Source organism: Mirounga leonina, unplaced genomic scaffold (genome assembly GCF_011800145.1).
Source record: "Mirounga leonina isolate KUSES-001 unplaced genomic scaffold, KU_Mleo_1.0 Mir_174, whole genome shotgun sequence".
In the NCBI taxonomy this organism is placed as follows: Eukaryota; Metazoa; Chordata; class Mammalia; order Carnivora; family Phocidae; genus Mirounga; species Mirounga leonina.
Window position 1 is genome coordinate 9,307,340 of NW_023270451.1, and position 14,998 is coordinate 9,322,337.

At 39.5% G+C, this 14,998-nt stretch overlaps 1 protein-coding gene across 2 annotated transcripts in view; it reads left to right on the plus strand.

Moving 5' to 3' along the window:
* The first annotated feature begins 894 nt into the window (after nucleotides 1–894).
* Nucleotides 895–14,998, plus strand: part of CD36 (CD36 molecule) — a 79,167-nt gene continuing 65,063 nt past the window's right edge. For both annotated transcript variants that reach the window (XM_035020452.1, XM_035020456.1), the window contains exon 1: nucleotides 895–1,032. The gene's annotated coding sequence lies outside the window, so the exon portion shown is untranslated. The remainder of the gene's footprint in view (nucleotides 1,033–14,998) is intronic.

Genomic DNA, 14,998 nt, shown 5'->3' on the forward strand with positions numbered 1-14,998 from the left:
CTGCATCATTTAGAAAGTGGTAACCCAAAATCCATTATTTTTCTCTAATGCCATTCAGTAAAACACATACTATTGACTGAAAATATTTAGTACCTCAAAATCTAAGGAGAGCAGTGTGACTTTTCTAGTTCCCCTGCTCACTTTGTTCTAATATAAAATTAGAGATTCTTAAATTACAAATCCTAGGAAGTGATTTATTGTTAGAAATTTTGCCATCATATTGTCAGAGTAATAACTTTAATCATAGCTTCTCAGGCCAAAGGTAACCTTATTTATATGTTTACAAATAGTACTACGCAAAATTCAATTTCAATCCACTACATTATACAACTCTACCAAAAGATTAACCTAAACCAAAGCACGTGGCAATGCATGAGGCTTTCTCTCACTGAGACAAACAAAACAGGACCAAATTACCCCTCCACCTTAGAAGAGAAAAGATACCAGAAAGTTTACCAAATAGATATTTACATTTATGGACTGACCTGCATAAGTTACTTAAAAAAAAGTTGAGTAAATAATTCTTAATATTCACTATTATGTTTCTTTTATACTTCAACGAGAAAGGAGACTTTGTCATAACAAATGGTAAATCTGGAGAGAAGCAAATTGATTACTAATGATTATTTGATTTCTCATGTTTCATAAGCACAGAAACTTTTTTTTTAAGGGGCATAAAAGGTTTTAATAGGAAAGGGATTAAAAGTTTTATTTTCCTCAACTGAAGCACAAAATGAATGAGATTTTTCAAGTTAACTTTCATTCCATCTGGCTCAGGTGTCAGGGATCTATATTTATCTCGTGTTAGGCATGCGCTTAAAGTGCTGGAAGGCTCAGGATGTCAATGGCTTTCAGATGTCAGGATAACCTTAAAGACAGATGAATGGTCAAGACCCCGTGCCTCATTTTTGAGTCCTCAGCTGCTGTGCTGTGGAAATCATGTGTTTATTTTCTGCGTCTCCTCCTACAACAGTGTCTCTGAAGCCAGACTTCTGATCCTACATCTAGGCAAGCAAGCTCCTCCAGAAGTTGGTGAGCAAAATTATTTTTACTTAGGGGTGTGGCTGTAAGTGTCTTTGTTGTGGATGGGTTATCATCTAGTAAATATTAATAACTATCATTTTTGACTCTTTAGGAAGATCATATTACCTGTTGTAATAATTTAGGATGCTTCTTTTAACATTTGTAAGCTTTCAACTAAATAGACACTAAATGACACTTAATTGTAACATTTCCACTAGTCTCCAAATTCATCCTATGATATTTCCATTTGCACATTTTCATGGCTTTGACTTGGAAAGTATCAGAAAATGTAAATTTCTTATTTCAAAAATGATGATTTTACCGGAAATCTTATTCCTTCAGATTCTCTAAGTTGATATGGCTTGTCCCAATCTACTCTGAGTTATCTTATTTTAATTTCTGTATACCTTCTTCTAGGCTTTAAAAAATACTATTCTTGTGAAAAGGACACTCTAAAAATCTGGCCAATTAAATTTTTCTCTGCCAAATTGGAAAAACTTTTTTTAAATGAGACTAGAGGTTGAATGACCTTTGTTCATGGGACTCTGAAAATGTTTTTTGACACACTGTCAAGACTAACAAGTATATTTAAGAAATAATTTAAAAGATCCAATCCTTTTAATAGGCCGACTCTTAGAAGGAAAAAAAGAAAAAAAAATCTTTCCATATATATACTTACTGATCACTGGTGATCATACAGATTGTACTGACTGGGCACCAGATATCTTATTTTGGAGGGAGGGGGTTTTGTCACATAGCAGAACTTTGTTACCTGGGTTGTTTCATAGTATGTCTGTATAAGCTCAGAGAACACTGCAGAGAATGATAGAGGAGTGACTTACGCAGAAAGGAAACTTAAGGACATACTTAGCTTACAGACAAAACCAGGTGCTGATTTAAAAACAGTCCCTTCTGACACCCCATGCTATTTTATAAAGTCTCAAAAGGAATTGGGTAGAATTCTTTACCCTTAAAGAAGATCATTTCCTTTTATTCTTTGGGGAAATGGTTGCTTGGAGCTGTGCTGAATTCTGGGGAGAGCATTTTGGGCTGATGCTTACAAAAGTGTTAACTTCTTGTTCACTCCCTGAGTGAGAACTCACAACTCCGGTGGGACGTGGATCAGATGAAGAGAAATAGGCAACCTGTCTTGTTCTCAGGTACACCTGACTAAATAATGAAAGTGGGATTTGTAGGGCAATACATGAGACTCCTGTAATCCTGACAAGGAAAGGAGAAATGTTTTCAAATGATGTACAACGCAAACAAACACTAATTATTTGGAATCCGATCCTTTTGTAAAGGACAATGACAATTTTGCTGCTAACCGTTCCGAGAGTTTGAGAAAGAAAGCAAACACTTGAGGATAATAAAACAATTTTCACCTGGGAAAAGGTAAGCTCTTGAACTCAGAAGAATCACTGTCAGGCAGAAGTGGGAGGAAAATACAAGGTGGGGGAGGTGCATAATGTGGCTAACAAATCAGTGGTAAAGACCATATAAGACTGCAGAGTAGGTCAGTAAATGGACAAATATGTTTTTCTTAGAGTGAAGATATACATAATAATCTACTGATGATGATGTGACTATGGCTAATTTTGCTTTTAGCACAAATGACTAAGATTACTCATTAAAGAATTTAATATTCTTAGTATTTATAAACGAAGCTTCATAGAATTCTGAAATTCAAAAGAAATGCTTTAAAATGAATGACAAGGGAAAATGTCTTTTATTGGTCCGTTGGTTATGTTTTTTGATTGCTCTCTGGATGAAACTGCAAAGTGTATCACCACTTTCCTGCAGCCTAAAAGAAGCAGTCTCAAGTGAGGAAGGGGGAGGTGACTGCAGGTGAAGTGACCCTGTGTTTTCTTCCGGTTCCTGGAATCTTAAATTCTGCTGGGTTGAGTGATTCTCTCCATCATAAACAATGAACTGTTTGTCAGGAAAAAGGAAACAGACTTAAACTAGCATAAGTGCATGAGAATATAGAAAGAAACATAGATTTATAAATAGTGTTACTGTTTGTTGTATTGTAGCAAAGTGCAGAAGCTAAGCCACTAAAAAATTTTTTCTTTTACAAAAGGCAGTGAGTATACCACTGGTTTCCCAGTGAACTTTCTAGCCATTTCTTTATGAAGGTTGGTAAGGTGGATTCTGTTTTGTGTCTTCTGACGAATTTAACTGTGCGGAAATTGAGTAACACTTTAAAGAAGGTGCTTGGTGGTACATTGTTAAATTGTTTAAAATGTTTTGAAATATACTTGGAGACCTTTGTCACACAAACACTATCATCTGAAAGAGGAAATGACAGAAAATTGGCAAGCATTATTGAGGGGCATAGCAAACAGCTTGGCTACATTCATTAAGGAGTCCAGAGTGTCCCCAAATAGAAAAGCATTGTTCTTCGTTTAGTGCTCGTAAAGTTTAAAAGTGGAATAAGAACAGTGCTTTAAAACACAGTTTCATCTCTTAATGTTGTTTTTCTCATTAAATCTTCCAAATATAAATGTTCTGTTCCTCCCACTTTGATTGTTAGGACATCAGAAAGGATATTAGCAGTCACGTCCTAGTTTTAAAAAATTAAGGGCACAGTCTAAACAATATTCATGTGGAGCCTCATCTTGTCCTATTCTGGAATTTCATTATTACTCTATTTGAAATGTAACAGATGCCATTGTAAAGTGTCCTTCTTCCATCTCAATCTAGGAAGTTTTAGAAATGAAGTAATCGAAGTTAATTTATTCAGGACAGGGGTTTCATAGCGTGGACCCTTAACACAGTATCTTCTTAGAGCAGCCATAAATTTGCAGTAAGTGAGAGGGATCTTTTCAACAAGTATTCTTACTTTAAGAGTGAACCCTAAAACAGCAAGCCCAGTGGAATCAACTACTCTGAATCACTTATTCATTGATGCATTCGTTAAAATATACATATGAGCATTTACTATGTGTCAGACTGTTGTAGGCTCTAAACAACATGATTAACCATATGGTGCTGGACGTTTGTAAGGATCCAGAATCTTTTTTTCAGGTGCTTGTGCTTTTTTTTTTTTTCCCCAGGTGCTTGTTCTAAATCTTGTTTGTATGGAATGAAACCTTTTGATGAAAGTTTAAAAAAACCTGTTAACTTAGTAAATGATAAAGACGTAGGATGATTTTGTGGACACTTTCCCCACCATGCACACAAACAGACCCCTTAATGAACCATCCATCTCCTGAAGAAGATAGGCTGGACGGGTGACTGTTAAATTGACAGAACTAGAAAGAAGATACGGGGCAGAATTGCTTCCTTTGACCGCTCTTAACTTCTTGTCATTGCCCCTACAAATGAGCATTGCATTCTTAAAATGCTGAGTAACTAACGGAAAGCACATGGAAACCCCTCCGGAATATGATCACATAACTGAGTGTGCACTCTCACTGCTTAATAGCTCCTTAGGGTTACTTTTTGTTGAACTGTTTCATCTGAAATGGAGAACCAACACTCCTCTAAATCTTAGCTCAGTCTCTTGGAGGGGAAGGGAAAGACGTCTAGTTTCTATGGAGACTTCTAGTTTCTAGGAGCTGCCTCCTTTTCAGAGCCGCTTGGTCAAAAGTTAGATCTCAGCAGACATGTGGAGGGGCAATTACAGGGCAGGAGGACACAAGCGGTGGTAAGTGCAATGAAGGGAGAGAAGACTTTCACTGTGCCCTCCGAGTTGGCCCTTTGGCTGGGCTGTCGGCTCCATGGAGGCAGGGGTCATTTGTAACTGAGCATCAGCACTGCCCAGTGTCTGACACATAGTAAGCACTCCATAGCTAGATGTTACTCATTTATTCAAAAGTATTATGGCTAAATCTTTCCTAACCCAAAATGTTCACCTTCCACTAAGCGCTCTAAAATTTTCAGAAGTTTTCATCATTTAAGCATTTAAATGCATTTCTTAGGCTTAGTGCTCTTTAAAAAAAATATCCAACTTAGTACAAATCTCTACCATAAAGCGATAGATCTGTGCAGTGTTTTGTGTGCGAAATCCTTAGGTAGGAAGTTTCATGGAACATTACAACAACGAGCACCACCCTGCCCTTCCCAGCATGCCTGGGGGTTTGTTTTGTTATTTTGTCATACAGGATAGACCATCTATTAAAAATGTAATTATAAAATGTAATACACAAATATTCTGTAATTCACATAACACTAAGTGTGTAAATTCACACCGATGATCTCCCGTGGGTCAAGTCCGCGAAGCTCATTTATTTCACCGAATATCACTGATTTCTTAGTCATCCCCCCATCCCTGTCTGTGTGCAAAGCTTAGATGTGCTTGCTTCTGCTTTCGGTCTCTGAGATGTCTTTACTACATGTGCCCAGTTTTGGACAAAGCTGGAGAAAAGCTCCTAGATCTGTCTGTTCTGTTCTACTCAGGGTCCAATGGTAATCTTCAAGATTTGTTAAGCTGGCCCCCGGTATAGATCGTGATTTCTCCGCTTCTCACACGCTTAATGGGAAACCACAGCGAGTAGAGTAGCTGTTGTTTGCTAGCCTAGTCACACAGAACCCCAGAATCCTCCCCGGGGGGTGGAAGGAATGGCCAGCTGGTGGCAGAGGCATGGTTATCATCTGTCATCTTCCTCAGTTCCCTGGTCAGGCTTCCTCCGGGACCACACTGAGAGTGTCTTGCAAAGTTTCTTCCTTCAGTTTTCCAAACCTCTGTATTGCATCCTTATCCTGCACTCCTATTACGATAATTCAGTGACGTTTTATGTTTTACCCGATGAAGTCAGGGGGGGATAAAAAGGATTAGGCAAGGAGAAAGGTAAATCCTCGTACTAAGAGGCAAACTTCAGGAAGCTTCCTGTGATTATGCCCATTATCTTCTCTACCCCATTAATATTCCTCTTAAGTAATAGAGATGCCATTTTGTTTTTCTCTCTCAAATCTCCCATGCAGAACTTCTGTACATAGTAACCGCAAGAACATTTCTGAAGCTGAAATTCTGTAGAATAAATAAAAGCAACTGAAACTCACTGAATGGTCTTTTGTGAAAAGAAAACGACTTACTAATTATTTACCATGGCAGAGCGACAGCTATGAAGCTTGGCTTTTTTCTGAGGTTTAAAGCTAGAAGTTGACGTTCGGCAGCCTCCCAATGTTCACATTTGTTCACAGCAAAAGCTGCAAACATTAGAAGTGGGAAGAGTTCTTAGCATACTCTTAAACCAAGGTCCACTGATTTTTACAAGTGAGGACTCCGAGGCCCATAGAAGTTAAAGGAGCTTTTTATGCCATTGCCTAATAGGCATTGAAGTGATGGTCCCGTTTCCTCGTGAATCTTCAGTGTTTTTAGGGCCCCCTTCCCCATCAACACTTACTAAGTAACCTTATCAGTTTTTTCATTTCACCAATAATCTATATGTTCAAGAGCACCCAAATCTCTATCTTATGGCCCCCAGTGCCTGCCGGTCAAGGTCTCGATGTGGACGCTTTGTATCTTATGTTGATAGTATCTGACCCCTTTAAAAACATAATTTTGTCTTCTATTTCATGATGTACATTTTATGTTCAAAATTAAACTGAAAGCATCCCAAGATAAGTGTGTCACTTACTATGGCTAGATCCTAGTATTGAGTAAAATGTATATACATACATAGATTCTGCAAACACTTCTTTTAAATTTTATTATGTTAGTCCCCATACATTACATCATTAGTTTTTGATGTAGTGTTCCATGATTCATTGTTTGCGTATAACACCCAGTGCTCCATGCAGAACGTGCCCTCTTTAATACCCATCACCAGGCTAACCCATCCCCCCACCCTCCTCCTCTCTAGAACCCTCAGTTTGTTTCTCAGAGTCCATCGTCTCTCATGGTTCGTCTCCCCCTCTGATTGCCCCCCCTTCATTCTTCCTCTCCTGCTATCTTCTTCTTTTTTTTTTTTTTTAACGTATAGTGCTATATGTTGTTATTTGTTTCAGAGGTACAGGTCTGTGATTCAACAGTCTTACACAATTCACAGCGCTCACCATAGCACATACCCTCCCCAATGTCTATCACCCAGCCATCCCATCCCTCTCATCCCCCACAACACTTTTTAAACAAATGAGTAAGTTAAATAAGTAATTATATCCTGCCAGTGAAACCAGAAATTATAACCACTCGGATAATAATGATGTAAAATGATCAGTATTTAACGAGAGGCATTGTAAACCATTGGCAGAAATACCCTCTCTGTAGTCAGACTGAAAAGGTTTGAAATTTGGATCTGTCACTTCCCAGCTCTGTGACCCTGGCAAAGTTGGTAAACCTCTCTGTGCTTCATCCATACAATGGGGATAATCGATTGCTCAAAGTCAGCAAGTTCCTGCACGTAAGATACTTACACAAGTGCCTTCTACATGATGAGTGCTTAGAAGGATTAACTGTTATTTCTCACAATAATTTAGACATTGGTAGTGTTATCCTCATTTTAAGAATGAGTAAACAGAGATTAAGAACCTGGCCCAAGGGGCGCCTGGGTGGCTCAGTCGTTAAGCGTCTGCCTTCGGCTCAGGTCATGATCCCAGGGTCCTGGGATCCAGCCCCGCATCGGGCTCCCTGCTCGGCGGGAAGCCTGCTTCGCCCTCTCCCACTCCCCCTGCTTGTGTTCCCTCTCTCGCTGTGTCTCTCTCTCTCTGTCAAATAAATAATTAAAAAAAAAAAAAAGGAAAAAAAAAAAAAAGAACCTGGCCCAGGATCTTGCAGCTAGTTTGGTGAAAATGGCGTAGACCCAACCTCTTCGCATGCCCACATCTAGTCCTATTATTTTCTCTCCATTCTTTTCTTTCATCATGTTCCTAGAGCCTGAAACGTAGGACTCTTTCTTATTTTTTTTTTTTGGCTTCTACCTACCTAATTATTCAGCAAAGCTGAGCTATTCCTGCTACCTTCTAAATATCTCCCCATCTCTACCAAATATTTCTGACATCTTTCTCAACTGCTTCCTCCCCAGCCACTGCTTTAATTCAGACCATGTAATTTTCTGCCTGGGTTATTTCAAAAGATTTCCTCTGGCTTTCTATCCAATCTATTCTCCACATCGTGCCAAAGCCATCTTCCTAAACCTAAATTTTATTATGTATGCCTTCCCTAAAATCCTTGAGTAGCTCTAAATTGCTTTCAAGAGAAATTCCTGAGAGAAGGAATTCCTAGGTATTCAGGCCCACATCTCAGCCTGGCGTGGGTTTTATTAGGGCTTCAGGTTGTCATTTGTGTCCCTCTAGCATCTTGTCTTTTCTTTCCAAAGTCCATACCATGTACTAAAGCCTTCTCAAAATCGCTATATTTCCTCAGCATGTGTTTCTTTTTTTAAAGATTTATTTATTGTTTTAGAGAGAGCGAGAGCACGGAGTGAAGGGCCAGAGAGGGAGACTCTCAAGCAGACTCCCTGCTGAGTGCAGAGCCCAACGGGAGATGGCAGTTGGGGGGTGGGGGTGGCAGGGCGGGCGCTCGATCTCATGACCTGAGTGGGAATCAAGAGTCAGAGGCTTAACAGACAGAGCCACCCAGCCATCACGTCCGTGTGTGTTTTCTTATGTATGTACATACACACACACGTATTTGGGGAGAAATGTCTTTGCTCCCTTTATCCTCTCCCACTTTCTTCACCTGGACCTGTATTGTTTAACTCTCAAGTAAGATAACACACTTGCACCAAAATGTCCTTCATCACCCTTCCCCAATCCACCATTCTTCTCCCAACCTGGGTGTAGATGTCACAATGTATCCTAATTGTCTGTTTACAAATTCATCTTCCTAGCCATGCTGTGAGCTCCTTGAGGGGAAATACCAGCTTTTTGTTTTGTTCATTCTCCCATTTTATCCCAGTTAGAAGTCCAGACTAAGAATACCTTAGGAATTTATTTTACTCTTGCAAAGGCTACGGAAACATTTGCCAGTGTCACTGGAGAAATAAAAGTCTAAGTAAGTGAAAAACAAAGTTAATGATTTAGACTATGGTAGGAAAGCGCTTCAAAAGTAATCTGGAATTTTCGAGAATGAGGAAGAGTTTGAAAGGGAAAGTGATCCCAGTATTAGAACCTGTAAAAATAACTGCAAAAAGGCTGGAGCGAGAATTTTCATATCTCCTGGGCTGTGATATGGTGGTAAAGGGAGCCCGATCAGAGCTTGGTTCAGGTTGAAGGCATGACTGCTCAGCAGGTGCTTGCTAAGTAGGCAAAGGGTTAAGGGCAAGATAAGATTAGGGAAGGACAGCACTATGATGGCTGAGCCAAACTCAGAGTCTGATGTCGTTTTAAATCCTTCCTTCTTTTGGAAAACAAGGACTAGCAAGTGAGTGTTGGAAACTAGAGAGTGAGAAGTATTATCTCCTAGCACTCCACTCAGTTTTAACAGCTGTTTAAATCAGACTAGATTTAGCACAGTAGTTCTCAACAAAATTGGTGTGCATGTGAATAACCAAAAATATTTAACTCGGTTCCCATAATGCCTGCTTTTAAAGAAATCTGTTGTTACGTTGCTGTTGTAATTAGCTTCATCATCACCATCATCACAATCGCTCCTACTGTTTTCTTAATCTCGGCTCACACCCTACACTTCCCATCTTACTGGTTACCATTAAAATTTAATCCCTTTAAATACAGACTTTATCTTAATACCTTTCAAGAAGTTGTTTAAAATCAACCTACCATTATCTTGATAGCCCTTTACTGGGAGAGTCATTAGTTTTCTAATTATATGGTGCTATTTCTATGTTTTGTAGGTATTAGAATTGTATAATATCGTCAATGTAGCGGCTGAGACTCCTTCCCCTTAGTGGGATTTTGGTGATAAAGACAACGTACTCCTCTAGCTTCTCTTGAAGCAGGACGATAAAGCTCTTCAGTGTTTCAGTGTCCTTCAGCTCTTGATGTGTCTGTCCTCCCCAAGCCCTGGCTTATGTTCCTATCTTGGCATATTCTTTTATTCTATATTTGAATCAGCTGTTCTAACCTCAAAATCTTTGTTTAATGCCGTTTTGCATGACCATAATCATCTCTCTTGTTCCTCATCACTATGGCATCTTCTAATTTTCCTTCCTTAAAGTTCCATTTAGTCTTCTACAACATTCTGGGGGATGGTGGTACCAAATATGTCAGAGCCTCCTGACAACGGTGGCATGAAGAGGCAAGCTTTCGAGATACTTTATAATTGTCAATGTTCTTTAGCCCAAGACAAGCAGGAACACACCTGCAGTTGAACAAGTTGAGCTGATTACTCATGGCAAAGAGGGCAAAGTGTACCACAGGGAACCAAGGATGACTCAGAAAGGTATTGGAAAGAATCTCTTATAGAATTTGGACTTTGATTGGGTGGCAGGGGCATGGGGAGAGGGTAAAGAAACAGCTTTGCTCTGAATTGGATGCTATAGGGAAGCAGGGTAATTTTGCAACTGGGTGTCTAATAAATCTTATCTAGGAGGAGGCAAGGTGAGACTGGCTGAGGCTGCAGTTGACACAGAAGCAGTGTGATCCTTATTATCTGGGAAAGTGGGTTGTGTCTTATCTTAGTATTCATAATTGGTCTATTTTTTTAAAGATTTTATTAGAGAGCGAGAACACAAACAGGGAGGAGGGGCAGAGGGCGAGGGAAAAGCAGACTCCCTGCTGAGCAGGGAGCACAATGTAGGGCTGGATCCCAGGACCCTGGGATCATGACCTGAGCCAAATACAGGCACTTAACCGACGGAGCCACCCAGGCGCCCCGATAATTGGTCTATGTTTAGACACAATTACAGAGCGTTTTGTTTTTGTCGTGACCCATCATGATCATACAGTGGCCGTGTCTAAGGTCGATATTCTGTGAAATTGTTCATGTTTGACAAACGGATACCAAGGCTTGGCTGCGAGTACCAGGCCAGCGTCCAGAGACAACAAGACCTACCACGTAGCAGCTGGACAGGTCCCGGACATCAGGGGCAATTTTCTCTTTCTCAGGACAAAATTGTTATTTCAGTAACGAAACCTACTTCTATGAAATCCACTTTCTACTACTTTGGTGATAAGATTCTAATAGAGTTTCTTTGTGATTTCCTCCCTAAGCCCAAAGGCATGGTCAATGCACAGAGTATTTTAATACAAGAGTTCATTTATTTTATGCTAGTATTTTGATGGTCAGTAAGAACTGCAAGAGATCAATCTTTGTATAACTATAATGTGCACTGATTTAGGGAATTGATTCATTTCTTTGCATTTATACTATAAAAACAAATTTGTTATAGAAATGAAAAAATATACCATTGACAGATGTGAAGTAAATGGAGTGAAATCTTAATTTCACTTAGTGAAAGTTTCTTGTGGAGAAATTAGGGGGTCTTTCCACTTAGTACTAAGGAAAGAGCTTAATCAGAGATTGTAGAATCTTGGAGTTGAGAATTAACTATAAATCAAAGTATTTCTAATAGATCTAAGTTTAACTTAATGTGGTTAAAAATAAATATGCCAAATTTCTCCTTAGATATTCTAGATTCCTCCTAAAATAAATGGAAAAATCTTTCTTTTTCTTTCACATAATAGACTAGTTTTGCTTAAAAGAACATCTAGTAAGTGATTCAATTTCATGATTGAATGATATTCAATATTTTAGTAATGTGTGGATTTAAAATGATTAGAAACATTGACAAGTGCCACATGCTTATAATTTGCTTTAGAGCTTGTTATAAGTCTATACAGGAGGTGTTGTGGGTTGGGATGGGACACAGGTGGTGGGGGCGGTGGGGAGAAGGTAAGGCTACAAATCAAACTTGATTCCATAAGTCACATATGGAAACAATACTTTCCACGATGTAATATTTAAGACACTTGGAATATTGTTAAATATACCACTCTTTTTTTTAAATTTTATTAATTTAGTCACCATACATCATTAGTTTTTGATGTAGTGATCCATGATTCACTGTTTGCGTATAACACCCAGTGCTCCATGCAGAACGTGCCCTCTTTAATACCCACCACCAGGCTAACCCATCCCCCTACCCCCTCCCCTCTAGAACCCTCAGTTTGTTTCTCAGAGTCCATAGTCTCTCATGGTTCATCCTCCCCTCTGATTGCCCCCCTCCCCCTTCATTTTTCCCTTCCTGCTATCTTCTAAAATCCAAAGGCAACTAGGACTTAAGACTTTTTAAGATTTAAGGCTTAAAGTCTTTTTAAAGATTACAGATGGGGGCACCTGGGTGGCTCAGTCAGTTAAGCGTCTGCCTTCGGCTCAGGTCATGATCCCAGGATCCTGAGATCGAGCCCCATGTTGGGCTCCCTGCTCGGCGGGGAGCCTGCTTCTCTCTCTGCCTCTCTCTCTCTGTCACTTGTGAATAAATAAAAATCTTAAAAAAAAAAAAAAAAAAAAAGATTACAGATGTCTGTCACCAACCTAGGAGATGCGGGTTTATTCAAGTCTTGTACAACCAATGGCAGCACTTCGGATCCTGAAACCCTAAGAGTTCAGTAGTTACAGCAAGATCCTGAAAACTGACTTGATTCCTTGTTATCAGTAATAAAGAGGAAATTATGTCAATAAAGTAAAAATATCCATTAGTTACTTGGGAAATTAGTATTCTTGGAGACCATTCTTCTCTATTTTATGCAGGGTCAAATTTGCATAAATGTACTTGCGGATGTATACTTTCTTTGATATTACTGTCTGGAAGTTTGCTACAGATAAGCATTAATTACTGCTTTTTGTAATGGTCAAAGTATTTTTGTGTGCTCAGTTTAGCAAGAGATACCTATTTTAAATGGAAATAAAAGAGGATTAAGGCCAATCACTTTCCTTACCTGAAACATTCCTGCACTTGGTGTGTTTCTGCAAACTCTTCACACATCACAGATATTCTTAAAACAGTTGTTATGACTTATGCCAGAATAAAATGGCGACTTTCTCCTCTTGCTTCTTTTTTTTTTTTTAAGATTTTATTTATTTATTTGAGAGAGAGAATGAGAGAGAGCAGGGTCAGAGGGAGAAGCAGACTCCCCGCCGAGCAGGGAGCCCGATGCGGGACTCGATCCCGGGACTCCCGGATCATGACCTGAGCCGAAGGCAGTTGCCCAACCAACTGAGCCACCCAGGCGCCCTCCTCTTGCTTATTTCTAATCCTTGTATCTCCAGAGCATGTCAGCCTTAGGGGCAAACAGAGGTGATTGTTTTTAATGGCAAAAACTACCCAGATTATTTCTTGGAGAGTCGTCTTGTTTTCCAGGGGCTTAGATTCTCTTTCTTTCTTTAGCCTATACTTCTTTAAACTGTCCTAATGCGTTTACGTTTTATGCACCCACTGGCCAAACAAGACCAATTATACAGATGTGCACCACAAAGCAGGTTCATACAATCTTTTTACGGACTGCTTATTCCTGACAAGTTCCTTCTCGAAGTTACTGACCCTGGACTAAGTAAGGCAAATGATCAATGTCTCCTACTTACTGGTCCCTGCCTTTGCAATAGAGCACTCTGTCTCTCGACCTTTGGTCCCCAACCTTATCCCCTGCATCTCTCCCCCAACCCCCATGATGCTGAAGTGCTACCCCGATTCCGCACGACCCTGTGAGCCAAATCACAGCCTGGGAAACGTGAGAAATTAGGAGATTAAATGCTTCCTAACAGCCGCTGAAGGCCATGAGTGCCCTTGTTATCTGCTTTGCTATTTGTTACCATTATACTAGAGTTGGCACTTCAACCAGAGCCAGTATAAGAGAAATGCCCCGTCCTAGGTGCCTTTGGATTTTAGTGGTTTTGTCTCTGCCTTTACTGGGGCTGTCAGTTCAGTTCTTACCCAGTTTTCATTACTTCTTCTTAACCCTGCTTTTAGGCCCCATCAAACAAGCTTTGCAGGAGTATTTCTCCCACTCCTGAGGAGGACTCCAGGGACTAGCTTCCCAGTTTGACAGCGCCCCCCACCCCCTTGCCATGGCTGCCGCCATAACTGCATGTAGTCCCATGACTCCAGATTCTGTCTGGAATGACTCTACCTTCTCCTCATTGGACTGAACACAAGTTTTAGTTCAGAACCTCATGTCGTTCCAGTATTCATTAGTCTTCTGTTGATTCTCATCCCAATTTACTGCTTTTAATATGACCCTTTCTAAGTGAAAACTCTTACCTTGTCATCTCCCCTACTTACAGTTACTTAATGATTCTCTTCGGCTTATAGAATAAAATTCAAGTTTCTTAGAAATACGCAAGGGTCTTCAAAATCTCGTTTCCATCCATTTCCTTCACTTTTTGATAGTTCCTTAAAAATGATTTTGTGGTTTTCCAAATACATCATTCCCTTCTGACTTTGAATTTATTCATGCTGTTCTTTTTGCTTGCCCTGCCTTTTCTCCCTCTTGCATGATTAGAAGATGTCTACTTATCCATTGAAGCCCTTCCGTTAATGGATAGTGTAGCTCCTCTCAACAAATCCACTATCTATTAAACACCATGTTTTTATTCATCTTTGTATCCCTGTGCTAAGCTCCAAGTCTGGATATAATCAGTGGCCAGTAAGTGTTTAAATGAATATATGAGTAAATGAGTTCCCTAACACCTTTCCTCCATTTTAATCCAAAGCTTAGAACTTTCTTTACTTCTACTCTTTATAGTTTCTCCCAGAAAACCTTAGGAGAAAAGCTTTATGAAAACTCTTGGAGCTCTCCCCGATAGCAGTTCCTAGTATAAAATTTATATGGCATTAAGTAGATCTGAATTCAAGTGTTACATATTAGTTTCATGCCCTTGAATAAATTGTGCAATCTCTCGGTGTCTCAGTTCCACATCTGTAAAATGGGTGCAAAATTATCGTGTGGTTATGATTTTATAAGCCAGACTACCAAAAAAAAAAAAAAAAAAGGAACTCTATTTCCTCGCCTGAGAAATTAATCATTGAGATTAAATGATTTTTTATTTTCCTTTCGGGTTCAGAATTAGAAGACATGAACTTGGTCCCTGTTCTCTTACTATCCGTGACATTGAGAAAATAAATTTTGGGGT